This window comes from Nicotiana tabacum, chromosome 24 (assembly GCF_000715075.1).
Source record: "Nicotiana tabacum cultivar K326 chromosome 24, ASM71507v2, whole genome shotgun sequence".
Classification (NCBI taxonomy): domain Eukaryota; kingdom Viridiplantae; phylum Streptophyta; class Magnoliopsida; order Solanales; family Solanaceae; genus Nicotiana; species Nicotiana tabacum.
The window spans coordinates 56,826,943-56,835,675 of record NC_134103.1 but is presented as its reverse complement, the minus strand read 5'-3'; positions in this window follow the sequence as shown (position 1 = coordinate 56,835,675).

The following is an 8,733-nucleotide window of genomic DNA, read 5'->3' as shown; positions in this document are numbered from 1 at the left end:
CTCTAACTTTGGCTTCGAGCTGGTTCAGCTCATCCCGGTACCAGAGGAAAGTTTCATGGTGAAGCACCGAGGCCTACAAAAATGAAGGAAAATATTAGGATTATCAGTTAATTAATTTAAGTATAAAAGGAGAAATTAAAATCATCGAGAGTTATCTAAAGTTACCTGGTTCAGCGCCTGTTGTGCTTCGTTGAACAGGTAGGGTGCGTCTACCTCGTTCATTTTGGCCTGGTCTTCTTTGGTCACCAGGCACTGGAGGTAACTGGCCACCCCTATAGGGGCGGAAAGGAACCGGGCATCCTCCGGAATGGTAATGATAAAGGACCGATTCCGATCAGGATCCATACTCGAGACATGGAACCGATTGACCAATTTTGGGCTCGAGTTAGGCCCACCTGCCCCCGAGGTCGAGCTATTCCTCGGTACCTCTATGTCACCCAATCCGGTGATGTCTTCTGTGGCGGTGGAATCCACGATATCAAAAAAGCAGCGGAGGGGGTCTTTCGCTCCGTAGGCCCCCTCGATGGGATGCTCTTTCACTATTTGAGCCTTGTTGTACATGGACTCGGTGAACGAGGGTGACTCGGTGATGTCTATCACAGCGAGTGCCTCTTACGGGGCATTGCCCGCGTCCCGGGAAGCATCGGCCCCGGTCTCCTCGTCGACCTCCCTGGCTTGAGGCAGATTGGACTCACGGATATCTGGTTCAGTGGCCCCTTGCTTTTTGAGCTGCAACGGCTCGCGGGCCACTAGAACAAAAGGTTGTTCATCTTCAGATTCGTCCCTCAGCCGATAGATCAAATCCGAAGATGGTGTATATTTGCCTTGACGGCTTAATGAGCAATTGAAACATCTTTATTTTCATATTTGGCTCGAAATTGCTTTTCAGTGATTTTTCCTTTTTCTTGATTTCAGGTTTAGTTTCATGGAGGCCAACAAACCCCATGTACTCAATAAGTAGCATATCTAACCTCGACTTGAAAGCAGTCATGAGCTAGGCAAGTTCGATGCTTACTTTCAGCAGCCAACAACAATAATAACAGCATAATAATGGCAAAAAATAAAGCAGCTCAAATAATATCAGGTTCAACTCTATCAAAATAAGGCGGTAAATAAGCATGATTTTCATGTATATCAGTCAAGGCATAAACGTTTTCACAGAAGTCAGCTAAAAGGGGATTTATCAAAATAAACTGCGATTTCAAGCTCTAACCATCAAATAGAAACATCAAATACCATTTAGCATGAGGAAAATACAACTATATGCATGTAAGACAAGTATACATGCCAAAATCAACAACATCACAGTTTAATCATCAAGTATACAAAATCTACGCACATTTATAGTGACTGCATAAGTACCCCTCAATCATACTCTCAGCACTCTCATGGTACCTGGCAGAATGCCCCTGAAATCATACTCTCTGCACTCTCACGATGCCTGGCACAATGCCTCTGAATCATCACACACACACACACGCATACACACACACACACACACACACAGCATTGTACGTGTGCCTCACATAAGTCCTTCACTAAGCATATATCATGTTACTGCACTCACAGGGCCCAAAGAACCATGGGTTATCACCTGACTCCGGAGGGGAGGATCCTAGCACAAGTCCTGATAGGATCAAAAATCAATGATCAATATCAGTTAGCCCAATATGGGGTATTGATACAAGCGTCATCTCACAATCAATATCAACATGGCTCTATGGACCAAGATCAATCATCAATCTGCTCAATATGGCACTATGTCCCAAAATCAATCATCAATCTCCTTATGTATCAATATGCCAACATCTCACAGTACCATAATAAAAATACCGCACAGAATATACCAACGTGCCACAACTCAGCTCAAACTCGTGTCACACAAATAAAGACACTAACAACCTGTGAGATAACATATAAAGAGTGCGCAGAGACAGAGATGTGCGGATATAATATATGACTGAAAAATATGACTACGGCTAAGGCAAATAGCTCAACATAGCAAAAATAGCCCTATCATGTCTCAAACAGATCAGCATTAACTTAGACATGATTTGTAGCATAAAGAATAGCTCACGTATTAATACAAGTAGAGAAAACATGGTATCAAAGAAGCATGATACTAAAATAAGACATATATTAGCCTAAAGTCTATGCGGATCGTGAATAACCACGGTGAACGCATATGTGCTCGTCACATCGCATATGCGTCACCCCTAACGCATAGCCAACATCATAGTCTATGGGGAAATACCCTCAAACCAAGCCTATTTAATATACTTACTTCGAACGAGCGAGAATCAATACTTCAAGAATCCCTTGCCTCTCAAATCAGTTTCCGAACAGGTCAAATCTAGTCAAATAACACACCATAGTATCAAATAATGCTAAAGAAAATAATTACATAGCATAATGGCTCAATCATTAATCAATTATATAAAGTTAACCTGGGTCTGCTACTCGAACCCGACAAAACTCACTAATTCTGACTTCCCATTCAAATACAAGTTCAAATATACAAGTTTCAGCCAAATTCAACTCCAAATCAGGGTTCAAATCTAAATTATTCACTTTCCAAAATCTAGCATAAGATCCCCCTAAATTTTTGTTTCAAATCTCATTATCTATGTGCAATAATCCATGTGAAACAAGCTATATTATCAAAATCGAGTAGAAATCACTTACCCTCAAAGTGGTGAAGAATATCTCCCAAAAATCGCCTCTAGCCGAGCTCCAAAAAAATAGTAATAATAAGCCGAACTCTCGAAATATATTTTCCTACCAGTGATTCCGCATCTGCGGGCCACTTGGTTGATTCTGCGATGTTGCATCTCCGGCAAAACCCTCGCACATGCAAGAATCACTTAACCAGCCAACTCTTTGCTTCTGTGACACTCTCCTGCACCTGCGGATGCGCTCTGCACACAAACACCCTCGCAAAAGTGGCCCTGCTCCTACGCAAATCCAGCACATATGCGATCCACCTAAGCCACTTCAAATCCCACTTCTACGATCGAAATTCCGCACATGTGGTTCTGCAGGTACGATGCACATGGCCGCAAGTGCGATGCTCCAAATCCCTGCCAAAACCTGAAATGTTATAATTCACCAACATAGCCCGGAATCAATCTGAAACACACCTGAGCTCCCTAGACCCCGTCCAATCATACCAACGAGTCTGAATACATTATACAAATTTATCCTAATGCTTAAAGCAGTATGAATAATTCGGAGGCGGATACGTGTGGGAAGGGCTTGTTGGAGTATTAATTTGTGTGTTTTGAGATACGTAACATTTCTAAACTTGAAATTGAGGGTAATTATCCCTGGAAAATGTGTTATTTGTGATGTGCTGGGGTGACGCACATGCTAGGTGACGGGCGTGTGGGTGTACAGCGGGGTAATCAAGATCCGGGTTGACATTTGGGCTATGTTGCCATCATATCTTATTTTATCTGTGTTTTTCTGACTTGTTAGATTTACTGAGCTATGACTCATGCTAGAAATCATATCTATGCTATGTGGTTATCTGATTAAGACCTGTTGAGGCTATTTCTGTTATTTTGAGTTATCTGATTTAACTGTATTTTTACACTCTGTCATGATTCTTCATCTGCATATCATATCTTAGTATATGTTCATCATTCATTGTTACATCACATATTATCATTGTTGGTCTGAATGGTACGAGATTGTGAGCCCTTGAGACTTGAGAGATTGATGACTGAGATAGGCTTTAGAGCCATGTTGAGAATGTTATTGTGGATCGGGTTGCACGTCGTAGCAGGCCATATTGGCTTTACTATTATTATTAAGTGGATCGGGCTACATGCTGTAGCAGGACTTTTGGCTTTTGGTTAGCGCTTGGGTAGGATCCGCCCCTTCGGAGTCTGACATATCAGCAGTGAGCGCAGGCACAGTGATACATACACGTGCTCTGATGAGGGGCATTGACGCCAGACACCCGTACAGTGCTGAGTGATTTTGTGTGTGTGTGTGTGTGTGTGTTTGATGAGTGGGCATTGGAGATAGACAGTTTGAGTATATTGAGTGTGATAGTACTTAGGAATGCCTCCGTGCAATCATTCATTTGACATGCATACTTGACATGTAGGCATAGAGATGTACCATTTCTCATGCTAGTTGTAATTGACATGTTCCTATAAGTGTTGGGCTTTTATTGTTATACTTGAAAGCATGTCTAGATTCATGTAACATGAACGAGCAGATTTTGATAATTGCTTTGAGTTACTTATTGTTACTAACATCATTATATTTGTGTTTTCATTTATTTTGGTTTTGACTGTCTTCTTCTGAGCTCGTCGTTGCTTTCAGCCCAAGGTTAGTTCTGTTACTTATTGAGTACATGGGGTCGTTGTACTCATGCTATACTCTGTACTTCGTGTTCAGATCCAGGTGCATCCGGACGTGGTGATTGCTAGATCGCGTGCTAGAACCAGAGCTTGGAGACTTCAAGGTAGCTTCTATGACGTCCATAGACCTTGACTCTTTTTCCCTTTATTTTCTTCAATATTGTTCTATTACTCAGATAGTTGTACTAAGGATTTGGTTATCTTTTGATACTCAGTAGTGCTCATGTACTAATTGACACCAGATTTTGGGGTGGTTGTAGCAGTATTTCAGTTATTTGCATCAGATATTTATGATATTTCTGTTGTTGAGTTTATTAAACCATGTTTATTTAAATGTTAAGCTATTATGTGACCGTTGGCTTGCCTAGCAAGTAGTGTTAGGTATCGGCGCGACTCCGGTGGGAGTTGGGTCTTGACAGGTTAACTTTGCTTGTTCCAAAATTCTCCATTGAATGATATTAGCTGAACTACCTAGATCAACCAACAGACGTTTAATTTTAAAATCTAATATATTAAGCGATATTACCAGAGCATCGTTGTGTGGTAAAAGAAGGCCATCAACATCCTCTTCCGTGAAGGTGATTTCATCATCTTCTGCTGCTTCCCGGATCCTCTTGTCATGAGTTATCGATATCTTTGTCTTCTTTGCTGCTGAAAATGTCACCCCATTTACTTCGTCACCACCGAAGATCATGTTTATCGTCAAGCGAGGTGACCCTACAGTCGGTTTTGCTGGCTCCGCAGCGTCTCGATTTTTCACATAATTACTTTTGGCCCGATCAATTAAAAATTCTCTAAGGTGACCATTCTTCAATAACGCTACAACCTCTTCACGAAGGTGCCGGTGGTCCCCAGTCCTATGACCATGCGTTGCATGGAACTCGCACCATAGATTAGGATTCTTTTGACTAGGATCCGATCGAATTGGTTTTGGGAATCTAGCCTCCTTAATGTTTCTCATAACTGACACCAATTCTACTAAGTTGTTGTTGAAGTTATAGTCAGATAACTGGGGGTATGCTGAATTTCGGGACCCCGATGGTTCCTTCTCCTATAAAGATCTTCTACTCCGACCACGATCCGCCATTCTATCGGAAGCAAACCTGTCTGATGACTCAAATCCTGCATTTTCACGCCCATCAACCCTTTCGTAAGGCTGAAAGCAACTCCTAGAAGACCTTCGATCTGCATCAAAATCAGTTTTGAACTTCTCCTGATTCTGATCATGATTACATCCTTTGGAAGACACTGAAGAACTCGGTTAATCATCTTATATTCTAATTTTTTATTCATAGCGATTGTGGACATTTGCCCATGTGGTTGCCTAAAATTCCAACATACTTTCCTTCAGCTTCCTGGAAGCATCAGAGCTCAGTGGATTGAGACCTTTGGAGAATGCTTCACCTGCCCACTCAACTGAAACTGCCGACAACATCATCCTCTCCTTCTGAAATCGGATCACGAACTCTCGCAATAGTTCGGATTCTCCTTAAGCGATTCTGAATATATCCGCCTTTCTAGCTTGGACTTTTTTTGCCCCAACATGGGCTTTAATGAAAGAATCATCAAGCATTTCAAAAGAATCAATGGAATACTTAGATAAAATAGAATACCAAGTTAAAGCACCCTTCGTTAGGGTTTCGCCAAATTTTTTCAACAAGACAGATTTGATCTCGTGCGGGGCCAAGTCATTTCCCTTTACAGTCGTAGTATAAGTCGTGATATGCTCTTGTGAAATCCCATCATACCTCGGGATATTTGGCATCTTGAATCTTTTCGGAATTAATTCCAAGGCCGTACTTGGTTTGAACGGCAACTGCGTATACTTTTTTGAATCTGGTCCTTTTAACACCGGTGGTGCTCTAGGGATCTGATCAATCCGATCATGGAATTCTTTAGCATTTTGGTCCATTCGTTCATTCATTTCCCTCATGAATCTCATGATCATGGTTTTGAAAGGATCGTTAGCGTTGTTGTCGTTCCTGGATCCACTACCTGCACCACCTGCTTTATTTTCATTAAAATCGAATTCCTCCCTTGGAGAGACAAAGGGAGAGACGTTACCGATTCTTTGCACTGTTTGATTTCCAGGCATGCCGGAAGGAACTCGAATTCCCACATTAGGGTTATTGGAAGCAACCGAAAGTGCTAATGCAAAACGTGCTACTGCTTAAACAATGCATGACAGAAACAGCTTAAAAAGTTGCGAGCTGACATCAATCTTCTAGGTAGGTATGAGTGTTTTATTACAACGAATTGAATATCTAGAGGCTAGAACTCGGACTAAATTGCTAATGCAAAACGTAGGCTACTTTTTAAATATAATATAGCTACTTCAAATTCTTCTTTTTTTACTACTGCCAATTTTAACATTCCATTCCCCCATAAGCACCTTGCACTCGAGGTTGGGAATTTGATTCAAGTCTGTGACAATCACACGATTAAATTGCTCCATGAAGATGCATAGAAGTCCCAGCTAAAAATCACAAAGTAACACAATCATGCCGTTGGCTACATCTATTAAACGTCTTTAAAACTTGCCCTGACTGTCAAGTTAACTTCTCTTAACACAGACTAGGTATACAAGTCTGACCTGGCAAAATGGATTGAATAATGAACTTTTTAAAAATTGGTCAAATATAAATAAGATCCATATTATCCACTTAAAAAATGGATAACCAATAGATTTAACTTTATATTTGTAAAAACTCAAATTAAGTGTTCCTTAAGTTTGAAAGACTAAGGATTCTTCAAGAAATGATCATATTCAAGAAGCCATGAATAATATGGATAACCATATTATTTGCCGGTAATCCATTTTCTATCCCTATTAAATATGGAACGGGTTGAATATTTTATCCGTTTTTACATTACCCATTTTTCACTCGTCCATATCCGACCCGACTGCCCATTTGTTACTGACCAAATCACATCTGCCATAAAAGAATGTTTAAATCCTCTGAAGATTAGTCAATAACCCAAGAGGTATAAGAAAATTGGTGTATCCATATTCCGCCCCATCACATCTTTCACGAAAAAACTACAAGGAGAAGGATGGTTTCTATGCTACATGCCCCTATCGAGAGAAGATCTCCCAGACCGGGTGGGGCCGTGGGGGAGGAGAATGGCTTTCTCTTCCTCTTTTCTTATTCAAAATCCTTCTGCCTTCTAAAAAAGATAAACAAGTGTCTAAAAGTAGAAAATGTCATTTCCACAATAAATGCAAATCCCAACAGATATGAACTAATGCAAATGCCACCACAGATGATTAGCGACAGAATTAGATAATAAATTTAGCTGACAGCAGTGCCCTAATTCCATGCAATTGTAAGTTTTGTTGTATCCTCTGAGTTTAATAGCATGCAAGTGAAGAACAGAGATTGTCCATTAACTGGTCTTATACTCGCATGGTACTCCAACTAAGTGGATCTAACTCTCAGCTTCATTAAAGAGCAAAACTAACCTTCCAAACCAGGCAAATAGAGATGGCAGTGGGCGGGGCGGGGCGGTTGCGGTGCGGATTCAATCTTAACCCGCAAAAATTTCAACCCGCCCCGCCCCGCATAACAAAATTTTCAGTATTCAACCCGCCTCGCATAACAAAAGTTTTCTTTTTTTTTTTCAATTTTAATGAGTAATTTTTGCCCTATTATTATATTAGTACTGGTGGCATTTTCCCTTGGCAAGAGTAAGAAATCAACGTATTAATATGTAAAAAAAATTCTGTATATGGTCAGCTTTTAAAAATTTGTTGTACCGTTTCTTCGATTAGTATTTGAATATTCTTCTATGATTATACAAATGTCTAAAGCTTCCTATTCTTATTTACATACAAAAAATTATGAAAAAGAGAAAACAATAGTTTGATCTATGCGACAAATTTAGTTAAAAAATTATCAAAAGATTGCTGCAATCCACTGCGAGATTTATACTATCTAAGAATTTTTGGTGAATTGTTGAGCTTTTTTTATTCAAAAAATAAGATTTTGGTGTATTTTGTTTGGAACAGCTGAACAAAAACAAGATTTTGTATTCATGAAAGTCTATTAATCATCTTTCAGATTTTTAAGTCTTTCTTGTCAAATAACATTTTTAATATTAAAAAACAGTCAATTATATATGACTGATAGCCAATGGAAGAACCATAATTTTGTAAGGGAAGCAGCAAATTCACGATGGTATTTGTCAAAAGTACCTCACCCGCAATCGCCCCACAACCGCATCAAGATTTTAAAAAAAAAATTCACCCGCCACGCACCCGCATAAGTCTAAACCCACCCCATCCCGCATAAGCTTAAACCCGCCCCGCCCCGCCCCATTGCCATTCCTACAGGCAAAACCTCCACCTCAGCGTCCCCCT